The sequence below is a fragment of the Vombatus ursinus genome, unplaced genomic scaffold, assembly GCF_900497805.2.
Source record: "Vombatus ursinus unplaced genomic scaffold, bare-nosed wombat genome assembly UNPS02014171.1, whole genome shotgun sequence".
Lineage (NCBI taxonomy): Eukaryota > Metazoa > Chordata > Mammalia > Diprotodontia > Vombatidae > Vombatus > Vombatus ursinus.
Genome location: NW_020953949.1, coordinates 5,950,889 through 5,963,867, shown reverse-complemented (window position 1 = coordinate 5,963,867; position 12,979 = coordinate 5,950,889). Strand labels below are relative to the sequence as shown.

At 42.4% G+C, this 12,979-nt stretch overlaps 1 long non-coding RNA gene across 1 annotated transcript in view; it reads left to right on the top strand.

Annotated features, from left to right (window-relative positions):
* The first annotated feature begins 5,436 nt into the window (after positions 1-5,436).
* LOC114041314 overlaps positions 5,437-12,979 on the top strand; it is a 90,996-nt gene continuing 83,453 nt past the window's right edge. Inside the window, exons 1-2 of the long non-coding RNA XR_003568906.1 lie at positions 5,437-5,477; positions 5,809-5,885. This is a non-coding gene — a long non-coding RNA (uncharacterized LOC114041314). The remainder of the gene's footprint in view (positions 5,478-5,808; positions 5,886-12,979) is intronic.

The following is a 12,979-nucleotide window of genomic DNA, read 5'->3' as shown; positions in this document are numbered from 1 at the left end:
AAGGAAGACAGTGATGGAATGGGGAGGTGACTTCTATATCTCTTTTTTTGGGGAAAAGTTTAGTAATTTTGAATTCTCAACATTCAATTGTTCTTTCCATTTATGTTGTTACTTGTGTATATCATTTTCCTGATTCTATTTACTTCACATTGTATCAGTTCCTATAAGTCTTCTAGTGCTTCTCAGTATTTAAATGTTTCAAATGCAGCTTTAAAAATTATATTCTAAGATTATTATGTCCCAAATGATCACATAGCCATTACTCCCCTTTTTTCTCTGTTTTCCTAGTATTCATTATTTCTTACAGCACAATAGTATTACATTATGCTCAAGTGCCACCATTTGTTTAACCTTTCCCCAATTGATATATTTCCTTCATTTTCAAACAAAACCCCATTGCTTTTCACAATTCTGATCCTTAGTTGTTGCCCAACCACCTAGCCCAGATATCCACCAGCCTGAGATATCATATCCCCTAAAGATTCAGGGCCTTACAATACACATATGCATTTTATTTTATTAAGTTTTCTTGATGTCTTTGTTTTTACATCATATGTTTCCAAATATATCAACCTCTCCTACTCAGCAAATCTCTCCTTTTAAAAAAATTTTTTCAAAGCAGTTCAGCAAAGCAAACTAACACGTCAACTGTATCTAAGAGTAATATGCCACATTCAACATCTGTAGTCCCCCATCTCTTCAATGAAAAAAGGGGGGTACATCTTCCCTTTTCTTCTTGGGGTCAAGCTTGGTCTGAATATGCATATATGTATATATAGATATAGATATATTTAGGCAATGGGGTTAAGTGACTTGCCCAGGGTCACATAGCTAGTAAGTGTCAAGTGTTTGGTCTGAGGCCGGATTTGAACTCAGGTCCTCCTGGCTTCAGGATTGGTGTTCTATCCACTGGGCCACCTAGCTGCCCCTTAATGTGCATATTAAAGACGTCTTCACTGATCCTCCCCTTCCCCTCCCCAGCTCCTAATGCCTCCCTTCCCCAAATTACTTTTTATTTGTTTTTGGCTGTAATTTGCATACTCTTAAATATGTATCCAACCTGCCTTTCAAGGTACAACAGTGACAGGATATCTAGAAATAGATGTAGACTGGGATAGGTTTGTATAGAATTCTGGGAAGAAGAGACAGATGCTCAGAAGTCAAGAGGAAATAACATTCTCCACCTTGAGTTAGAGAAATATGTGGAGTGACTTGTTTTCTCCCCAGCAAAACTAACCAAGACAAAAACACTGATGACAGTGTAGTTGTGTTATAATGAATTCTTTCCAATTGGGTAAGGTAACCCGTCATAGACATTATCCCCTCCCTGGTCCCCTTCACTGCCACTTTGAGGAGAAGGTACCAATGAACTGCCTCTCTCCAGTGTATAAGCAGAAAGCCCTTCTGGCTCCCTCAAGTCAGACCCTGCTATACATTAACTATTCTGATTAACTCCTATCCTCCCATTGAGCATTCTATTTGATCCCCTACCCTGCCTTTTATGTTCTAATTCATCTTCTTTGATGCACAGAACTTTTTTTTTAAGCAAGGTAGCCTTGGTGATGTGGTCTTTGGGGGTAGAACTGGAGGTGAGAGGAGATAGACTTGGTCCAGAATGACCATAAGAAATTCAGTCAGTGCTCAGTTGAAGAGACATCCTCTAGGACTAAAGTAAGAGAACAATGAGCTTTCTTGCCTGCAGCATCAGCTACATCTCCCAATGAGTTTTAAGCCAGTCCAAAATAACAGACAAGAGAGGTAAAGAAAGAACGGACAGAACATTATAATCAAACCTGCATTCGTCCCTAGATACAATATCAGTCCAATGTTAGAAGTCCATCAGCAAAAAAGAGAGAGAGAGAGAGAGAGAGAGATCGGAAGCCAGGAGAGGAATTATGTTACCTGACTTTCCCTGGATTCTTCTGCCCCTGGAACTCAACCTTATTTGCTACAAATGAGCCATGAAAACCTCATTACAAATGGAGCTCCTAAAGCTCTGCTACACATTTGTGTCATCTTCCTCTGGAATAGAATGGAAGGTCCTTGACAGCAGGAACTGTCTTATCTTTGTCTTTGTATCTGAAGCCCCTAACTCAGTGCCCAACTCTGGTGCTTCATTAATACCTGATTGATTGATAGTCTGGTATTACAAAAGGGACACATGAAGGGATAGAGTGTGAGATGAGGCTGGAAAGGTAAACTGATGCCTGATTCTGCAGGGCTTTGAATGCCAGGATAAGAGAGTTCATTCATTCAACTAACACTTATTTAAATGCCTATGATGTGGAGCTGTTTGGCACAGTGAGAGATAGTCCATAAGCAATGAGAAACCAGTGAAGATAGGCACTATATGTGAGGAAGATTATTAACCGGGCAGGTTGTGAAAGATGGATCACAGGAGGGAGAGATTGGAGGTAGGAAGGTAATTTAGGAGGTTATCACAAAAGTCAAGTGAGAAGCAATCAATCAATAAGTGTTCATTAAGCACCTGGTATGTGCTAGGAGCTGTGCTATGCATCGGGGGAGGAAATGAAGGCCTGAACTCAGGAAGAGTCAGTGACGATGAAACACAGTAGCTCTGGAATCTGTCTGCTCCTACCCTGTTTAGATTCAGGAGCACAGAACTCGCTGAATTTAAGCATCTTTTCGGGGCAGGAATTCCTAACCCTAATTTTGAACATCAAGAGAGAGAGAAGAGGAAATTAGCTGTTTTGTGTGGGTGTATAACCCTGGACTGGAACATTGCCACTACCTCCTTCCTTTGGCTTTATAAGAATTCCTGTCACATGATTTCAGAGAAGTTCCCTCCTTTCCCCAAAGACAACTACATCAGAAGGGAGTGGAGCAGCCCCCAAACTTAACCCTGTCCTAACCCATTCCATTCCCCTTTGTTCCATTGTCGACGACTGACAAAGGCTGAAACCTCAGAACCCTTAGAGGAGGGGCTTGGACCAGAGCTGATGGGAAAGAATGAGAGTAGCTAGAATCCTCACTGGAGGGATCCAAAGCTAAGGACCCAAAAGACTGAATTGTTAATTAAAGGGGAATGAAAAGTGAGGGAGCTAGAATGAAAAGTAGGGGAGCTAGAAAGAGATTATCTGGGTTCTGAGAATATAGTGGAACCAGGAGGGCAACGTTCCTGCCAACTAACCAGCTGTATAATTTTGGACAAGTCACTTTCTGTGTACCTCAGTTTCTTCCTCTGTAAAATGAGAAGCAAGGCTAGAGGTGGGAGAGAGGCTAAAGGTAGCTGAGCTCTGAGGTCCCTTCCAGCTCTAAAAGTCCATATTTCCAAGTCAGAAGCCATTGAGAGGAGTAGGCTAGGGTTCACAGTTTCCATTATAGGAAGAAGGTGGTAGGGATAGATTAAAAAATCTAGAACACAAACAATTGATATTGTTTACTTGTCTTTGATTATATACATATATATATATATATAAATATATCCGAGGTAAGTGATAATAAGTATTGACTCCAGTAAATTTAATAATATTTAGCAACTTAGTCTTTATCTTGTAGTAATAGAAAGTGATCTATAACATAAATCTGAACAGTTTTTGAATTCTTACATGTATGTTTTCCCATTAATTATTTCATTTGGTCAAATCTGTGAAGCAGAGAGGGCAGGGAGGATCATCCCCATTGTACAGATGAGAAAACAGGTCCAGAAAGGCCAAGGTCATGAGGTCACACATTTGAGCCTCCAAAGCTCCCCTGCCCATAACTGCCCGTATGTACTTCGCCCAGATATGGTAAACTCAGCACTCTCCCCTTCCCGTGGCACCCTCCCAGAACCTTTCTCTGTTATGGTGCAGCATAAAGATCTCTCTATTTAGAGTCCTAGAACTCTTAAGTTAGAATCCCGGCTCTGCCCTTTCCTCCCTGCATAACCGGGGACAAGCCAATTATTTCATCTTTCTGGTCCTCAGTTTTACCTGTAAAATTCGGGGGTTGAATTGGATAACCTTATTCCTATTCCCTTTCCCTTCCTAAATTTACAATTCTTTACTTCCATATTGTTTCCTCTCAGATTCCTTGCTTCTCAAGGAATTCTGGGTTCAGGCCTTGCCCTGGTCAATGAGGCAAACTCAGGAAATAAGGCAAAAGTAGTTTATAAACACACCAAGTTAACAAACAGTTGGGGTGCAGCTGGCCCCAATTACAAACAGCGCAGGGCTTTTATAGACAGGAGCAAACAAGTTCCACATAAGGGCAAAAAAAAAAAAATGCTGATTGGTACTCATATTATAAGGAAATGGGTTTTAAGCCATTTCTCAGCCGTTGCGCCCTAAGCATACATGTATACTTCTAGACCAACATTTCCTACAGGCTGTTTAAGCAAATACCCAAAGGTCAAGCAAGATTTAACCAGCGAGCTCGTTAGGCTAACTTTGCACAGCTAGAACTTAGTTTTCTCCTGAAAAATCTCTTGTTACCCTCCCAAAGGCTGGCTTCTCCTCTCATCCACCATAAGGTATAGACCAGGAGGAGGAATCAGCTTCCCATTGCTCCTTTCAGACCCTCTCTGTAACCACCTCTCTTCTGTGAATGTTCCCTCCAGTGGCAAAACAAATTGCGGTTCATGACTTTTTTTAATTTAATCTTCAGTTCATAATAAACTTAGCAAACATCAGTAAACATGAACATTTCAAGATACAATTTCCCATATATAAAGAACAGAAAAAGACAGTTATATATGAAGCTGTGAATTTCTATTAAGTAGAGTTTGCTTTATTTTTAAAAGTATTAAATTTATGCTTGCCTTCTCTAGGAGGGGGAGAGGGAAGAGGGAGGGAGAAAATTTGGAATTAAAAAATTTTTTAATGATTGTTAAAATGTTTTTACATGTAATTGGGAAATCTTTAATGATGTAATAAAAATACATTTTTTAAAAAGCAATAGTAAGGGTAATTACATAGTAGTAATATACTACTGTCCTTCTTGTCCATGTCCCTTTCTGAACTTCCTTCTGCTCGCTTCTGTATATTTTTAATGGTGATTACCTTGATGCTCTTTTGTTTTCTCTTTTCCATCATTATCACTACTCCCAATAATTACAGTCTTCTTCATCTCAATCCCTGAACTTTCTAAACTCTTTGGCCTCTGGGTTCCTTATACTCCTCAATTCCCTTGACTTCAGTCTCTCAAGCTTTCACAGCAGTGGTAATAGTTGATCACCACCTGCCCCTCTCTCCTCCAGCTACCACTGAAGTTACTTCTAGCTGCTCAGCTGAATTTGGCTTAGATTCTGAAATTGTTAATTGTGGCTCAGACTACATTCTTTCCTCATAGTCTCAAACCAGTGAGGGTAAATTCCTAGCAGGATCATGAAGTTAGAGCATACTTCCGTAAATAGAATTTGCTTTCCGTTTCCTCTAAACTTCAGCCTTTAATCTCAAATCTTAGTCCTTGACATTTATTCACAAGGAGAGAGAGAGAGAGAGAGAGAGAGAGAGAGGTTCTAAGTCTGACAGAAGGTACTCAGCAAAAGAAGCAATAGGTTGTTTGTGGAAGCAGAGAGGAAAAAGAAGAGGGAATACTAGTTTCAGTGAAAGGAGGGAAGGGATGTAGATCCAGCAAAAGCAATTTAAAGTGAAGCTACAGTTGGGTTGATACTGCATTATGGCGGAGGAATCAAGGCAAGAGATTAGATGGGGAAGAGGGTTAGGAAGGCAAAAAGTCGGCACTCCTGAGATCAAGGAGACAACAGGGACATCTGAATAGAGAGCCCTGGGAGTGAGATACATGTGTTTCTAGAAGCAAAGCGGTAGGCTGGAAGAGAGATGAATTATGTATTTTGCCTTACAGGATACTTGCCTACTCAGAAACAAGAGACAAGAATGGGGAAAATGTTAAAAGGAACTCCAATTTTTGGATTTACTTTTGTGAGTATGATTACCTCTGTCCCCATAGGTTAGATGGCCACCTCTACCTGACTTACATCCTATCCAAGTTCTATCCTCTAATAAGAAAGGAATGTGCAGCAGGACTCCTGGGCTCAGTTCAGTTAGGATGTTGTTTGTCTTTTGCTCTTGAAGAGGACCATGACATCAGGGAGGTGATGCCATGACATGCAAGTGAATTGGATTTAAGTGAGGCAGGGCTGTGTAAGGTCACCAGCCTCACTTTCTCCTTAAGAGTCATCTGGGTCCAGTGGTGAAATATAGATCAGGACAACTGGAGATGGCCCAGGGTGCAGTGGGGGACCTTGGCCTTTTCAAGCTAAGGTCTTTAACAGGTCTCAGTTTGACTGAGGAAACCAAAGTTAGGATGGCATAATAAGGGCTTCCCAATCTTTGCATGAAGTTTACTTTTCTTGTTTTTTGAAGGCCTGGAGGTCAGCAGGGACAGAAGATTAGGAATCCTGATGAAGGAGGTTGTGTCAATAGCATTAGCCTTTAATCTACTAATAGGATGAAATTTTCAGGTTAGGACCCCTTCTTGGAGACATTGGTCTGGAAGACTGGATACCTGGATTCCAGCTCCAGGTCTCCATTTCATGTGTTAACACTAAGCCGATTTCTTTCTACCCTTGATTTCCTCCTTTGCAAAATGAGCTGGTTGAATTAGGTCAAGAGTTAACCTTTTTGTGTCATGTAACCTTTTAGTAGTATGATAAAACCCGCAGACCCCTTCTCAGAATAATGTTTTTAATTAATTGAAGGAAATGCTAAATTTCGGTTACAGTCAGTGAAAATAAAGATGTAACTATTTTCTGCATCCAAATTCATAGACCCTTCCAACCCCGTGGAAGCAGTAAGAACTGCTTATCTGGGTGATTTCTAAGGTACCAGAGCTTGTAGGGCCAACATTCTATGATCTTTATCCTTATTTTGACCTTAAGACTCTGGGCCATGGATTTCCTCCTTCAGAGGAGATAGAGGGGACATAATGGGGTTGTATGTCCTAGTACATGGTTTTTTCTATCTTTTCTCCAGGATGACAGAGAAACAAAATGGGGTCTTGAGGCAATGGGGTGTGAAATAATCATAGCAGTAACAGCAGGATTTCTATTTCTGACTGTTTTTCTTATGATATGAAAGTGAGAAAAAGGTTGCTATTGACTATGAGTATATACCCTGTAGTCCTTAGGGGTGGTGGTTGTTGTTCGGTCATTCATTTGTGTCCAACTCTTTGTGACCCCGTGGACCAGAACACACCTGGCCCTTTTATCCTCCACTATCTCTTGAAGTCTGTCCAACTTTGTGTTCCTTGTTTCCACGACACTATGCATATCTCATTCTCTTCTGTCCTCTTTTCCTTTTGCCTTCAATTTTTCCTAACATCAGGGTCTTTTCCAATGAGTTCTCATTACGTTGCCAAAGTATTTAAGCTTCAGCGTCAGTATTTGACCTCTCAGTTAATAGCCTGAATGAATTTTTTTAAGCATTGACTGATTTGATCTCCTTAGAGATTCTCAAAAGTCTTCTCTATCAGTCCTTGAGGAAACGGGGGGGGGGGGGGGGGGGCGTTAAAAGGAGAGGTTCTTTTGGGATACCTAGTATTTTTCAGTGAGGATTACTTTTGCATGTTTGGGTTTGGAGGCACAGAATTAAAACTTTACACCCTGCTCTGATCTTCTGGTTTGTCACAGGGTTTGGCCCCAATTCCACCACTCTCATTTGGCTATCCTACACCCTCTCCCAATCTGGTGCTTCTGTTCTCCCTCTGCTCGATATGATCGGTGACTCTGGTCTCCCATTCCTAAACAAGACAATCCATCTACTGACCTTATGCATTTTCACTATCTGTTTCCCACTTCTGGAATTCTCTCCCTCCTTATTTTGACTTCCTGCCTTCCCTGGCTTCCTTTAAGTCCCAGCTAAAATCCTTTTGCAAGAAACTTTTTCCAACCTCTGTTAATGCTAGTGACTTCCTTCTGTTAATTATTTCCAATTTTCCTGTATCATTTGTACATAGTTGTTTTCCTGTTGTCTCCCCTATTAGATTATGAGCTCCTTGACAGCAGGGACTATCTTTGCCTTTCTTCGTATCCCCAGTGCTTAGCACATTGTCCAGCACATAGAAAGTGCTTAATAAAAAATTGTTGACATGATCGTCTTCTACTTCTCCAGCCCTCTCACCTTAATATTCCACAATGATCTGACCATCTCCCATCCTCTCATTTGGCCTCATATAGTTTTTCTTCCAGAAAAAAAGAAAAGGACATCAACATTATGACCAACAAATAAGTGCCACAGCAAAGGAAAGGCCCTGTAAAAATGTGTGTAGTATTAGAGTTGCTCCTCTGTTGTAGGAATGTGTAATTTCTGCTCATTAACTTACCTAATAAACTAATGCATACATCTAAATCTCACCCATGCCATCTGTCTCTGTTAATGTGCCACCTCCCCAGGAAGCTTTCCCTAACTTTGTCAGTTCAAAGGGATTTCTCCCATCTCTGAACTCCTTTATCAGTCAGTCTTTCTGATTCATTTGACAGTACATACAGTGATCTTTTCAGACGTGTCTCTCTCACTTGCCCAGGTGGATGACAAACTCTGAAGTTACCAGTGTCTTATTCAAGCCTTATACCAGTCTAGCCCTGCCCCCTTCCCCCAGCTCTGTGTTTATTGAATAGAAAGCTCTAAAGGACTTCTTCACGCCCTTTGCCTGAATGCTCCCTCGGGAAAAGTTGGGGTGTTTAATTGCGAGCTCCTTTATTGACCTCGGGCGTCCTGATGTCATGGCATCACCTCCCTGATGTCATGGTCCTCCTCAAGAACGAAGGACAAACAACAACATCTTCCTTCGCCTTGCAACTTTCCAAACCCCCCCTGAGCCCGCATTGCGTGGGTGATGGGTCTGCTAAAAGAGACTAGAAAGGCATCTGGACCCTCGGGTTCTGCGAGAGGTCAAGAGAGTACAGTACACGGGCGCCGCGGGACCAGGGGAATGAGGGGCGGAAAACGATCCCAACCGAGGACCCGGCCCGAAGCTCGGGGTGGGCCAGGGTCTCGCTCCCCTGCCCAGGACTCTAGCCCCTCCCAGGCCTCCTTCGCCTCCGTCTACTACTCCCGCTCTGCGAGCGTCGAACCGCTCGCCAGGCCCCGCCCCCGCCAGATTGCTCGCACCCCTCCCCCTCCTGCTCTCCTTCCACGCAGGCGCATTAGGGAGGGCTCCCAATCCTGGCCAAGAGGCCGAGGCGTGAGGGCCCAGTTGCGGTGATGCTGGGGCAGCCGAGTGCGCGCTCCCGGGGCGTCTCCCGACACCATGGCTTCCTCAGACTGGCAAACGCCCTTTGTTAAATATTAACTCCCCGGAAAACTCCCCAGTTTTCCCAAAAAAATTTTCTTGAATTGTTCATTTTCTTTCCTTGATGTTTTATATGCCTGGATTTACTGGATAATTGACTCAATTCATAGTAAGCAATCAATGACTCATGTGCCCCCTTAACCTCCCCAGAATTATCTGTATTTTTTTTTTGGCAAGGCAATGGGGTTAAGTGACTTGCCCAGGGTCACACAGTTAGTAAGTGTTATGTGTCTGAGGCCGGATTTGAACTCAATTATCTGTATTTTTAAAAAGGACAGCTTCGTCCTTTTTCGGAATCGGGAATGTTCAGAGGAGGCTCGCAGGGCAGCTTTTTGCCCCATCCGACCCCAGAAAAATCAAATCTCAGTTTCTATCGCACTCCATGAACTCTGCTTCCAGTGATTCTGAGCCTCAGACCATCTATGAGCAACTCTGGAGATGCAGACAAAAAGAGCTGTGAGGATCTGTTTCTGGGACTTAGAGGAGCTTTAAAAAGTAATTCAATAAGTCAGTGTTGAAAGGAATAGGCTCTTTTATGTCATGTTTAAAAGAAGGCCTTGTGACTTGACTGGAGACTTCCAAGGGTTGGATCACCTAGGGATGGTAGGGGTAACAAAGGAAGGAGACTGCTGCAGCATCCACTCCCAAAACTGGGGCAGAAGCTGACATTTCCAAAATTAGGGCAGCACATTGACCCTTCCCTCACTTCCTACAACCATTCCTGGGACCCAGACCCATGCTTCCACAGGAGGGCAGGCAAAGGGGTGGAGGATGAGGGCAACTGAAGATGTTCCCAGAGAACTTTGGACATGATAATTGTCCAGACATGGCAGGAGGAGGGAGTCCATGATTGTTTTACAAGAGTCAACTCCCAATTCTTAAGGCATCTTTACACCCAGCTATCATGATTTCCATCAGTGAGATTCCTAGATCCATCTTCAGTCTGTGCCCCAGTGCATCTCAGGCAAGCTGAACAGGGTCAGGCATTTTTGACATGGAGAGACAGGAGCCCACTTAGGTCATTCTATTTGATTTCCCACTCCTAATTGGCCAGAAGGTTACAATTGTCTAGGAAGCTGGAAGTTGCTATTTTATAAAACTTTGGGCATAGAAGATTCAAAATATCCAGGAAAGTTTAGGAGGACCTTTCTGGAATTGCAGGGTCTTTGGAGGACCAAACAAAGGTCAAAGAGATTTTTGGTGGGCACATAAACACACACCCACTTCCCAGATTTCCCTGGGGCTTTCAGTTTTGAGAGAAATTTCTTCTAAGAAGCCACATGGCAGAGATTGAGAAGAAAGAGGAAGTGGCAATGTCTAGGTGCATACTTCACCTGAGTCAGTGAAGAGCAGGGGATGTAGCATCATCCCCCATCATTGGAAAGCAGGAGCTGAGACCTCCTTACTGACTTGACCCCAAATGCTCACTGGGGCCAACCAGAAGGGAGGAGAACATATTGAGTCCAACCTGAAGCCTGTGTTTGGTGCAATGAACGAAGTTTAGTACACAGCTCATCAGTCCTCCTCTCCTTCCCTGGAGCTCAGTGTGAGGAAAGCTCTCTCTTCCTTTAATTCCTCCATCTCTTTACTTCCTTTTGTCCCTCAGAATGGCAGGAAGAAGGACAGGGGTGGGAAGGAAAGGAAAAATTGAACGCTGGCTGCAAGTAATATCTCAACCTATTATACCTTGTTATAATGACTCTCTGCCTCTTTGGTACTTCTAATAAGGAACATGGCCATTAACATTGTTTTGTTTCATCCTATAAGTCTAAGGTATAAGAATGAGAGTGAGTGCCAGGCCACAGGAGAATGAAAAAACTAGATGTTCAAAGTCAAAGAAAGAAGTTTGCATTTGGGAGTAAATTTTTTATATATTTCAGAACATTTTCAAACTGTCTTTGAACCTAAAGAGAACACTAATATTTAGACAGGCTAGCAAATGGAGTGGAGAGTGGTGTGGTTGTCTCTGAGTGCTCCTGAAGGCCTAGAATTAGGGACCATTCCTGTATCACACAAGAAAAGGGGCAGGATGAAGTTTTAGGCAGAAGGATAAAAGTGTGTCTGGACCAGACACAACCTATCACCAAAAACGCTAGACCTGAAAATAAGTTTTTCCTGAACTATGACAAAACCTGAGTATTTGATGTGCAAATGGTATATTCTCTAGGTATACTTCATCCCTGCCTTCATTCTCAATATCTGAAAAGGTTTGGTTACTCAGGTCCACTGATTAGGTGATGGCAGTTCGTCTTGCCACTCCCAAACTAAAATGGTTTCAACTAGAACTCAGCACCAGCTCTGTAGCCTCCTCTCCAAAAATTAAGTGTAGTCATTTTTCTAGCACTGGCCAGGCAATTTCAGTAAAGCCAACAAGCTTTTTTTTTTAATCAATTTTATTTTATTTTCAGTTTCAAAATCTCCTTCTCCCTCCACACACACATACACACTGCCTACTGGAAAGGCAAGAAAAACAGCCCATTACAATCGTGCATAGTCATGTAAAACAAATTCCTCTATTAGCTATGTCTGAAAAGAAAAGGAAATATGCTTCAATCTGCACTCACAGTCCACCTCTCTCTGGAGATGGAGAGCATGTTTCATCTTGAGTCCTTTGGAATTATGGTTGTTAATTGTTCAACTCAAGCATTTGTTGAGTACTTACCATGGGCCAGTCAATGTGCTAAGCAATAGAGAGACAAAGAAAGGCAAAGAGAGTCCCTCTCATCAAGGAGCTCACAGTGCAATGGAGGAGCCCCAAACAAACAACTATGCAGACAAGATGTCTACAGGACAAATTGGTGATAATCACAATGGGAAGGTCCTAACATTAAGGTGCACTGGGGAAGACTTCTTGCACAAGGTGAGATTTTAGCTGAGACTTCAAAGAAGCCAAGGAACGTACTAGGCAGAGCTGAGGAGGGAGAGAGTTGCAGGCATAAAAGACAATGAGTAAAAATGCTTGGAGTCAGGAGATGGAACTCCATGCAAGGAACAGCAAGGGAACCAGGGTCCCTGGATCATAGGTTTTGTGGAGGGAAGGAGTAAGGTATAAGAAGACTGAAAAAGTAGGAAGGGGTCAGTTTACAAAGGGCTTTGAATACCAAACAGAGGATTTTGTATTTAATCTTTGAGGTAACAGGGAACCACTGGAGTTTATTAAATAGGGGAATGACATGGTCAGACCTTCACTTTAGGAAGATCACTTTGATAGCTGGATAGAGGATAGACTTGGAGAAGGACTTGAGACAGAGAGGCCCACCAGAAGGCTATTGCAATAGTCCAGGTGTGAGGTGATGGTGGCCTGCACCAGGATAGTGGCAGTGTTAAAGGAGTGATGTGGGGATATCATAAGAAATATTGTAAATGCAGTATTATTAGGACTTAGTAACTGATTAAATAACAAGGGGTGAGAAAGAGTGAAAAGTGAAGGTTGACAACTAGGTTGAGATCCTGGGTGACTGGGAGGATGATAATAATATAACACAGTAATAGGGAAGAAGGGAGGATTTGGGGAGAAAGATAATAAGTTTAATTTTCTTTTTTTTTAAGTTTTTTTAAGTTCAATTAACATTGAATTTGAGATATCTTTAAGAAGACATTTTGGGGCAGCTAGGTGGCCCAGTGGATAGAGCACTGGCCCTAGAGTCAGGAGGACCTGAGTTCAAATCCAGCTTCAGACACATAATACTTACTAGCTGTGTGACTCTGGGCAAGTCATTTAACC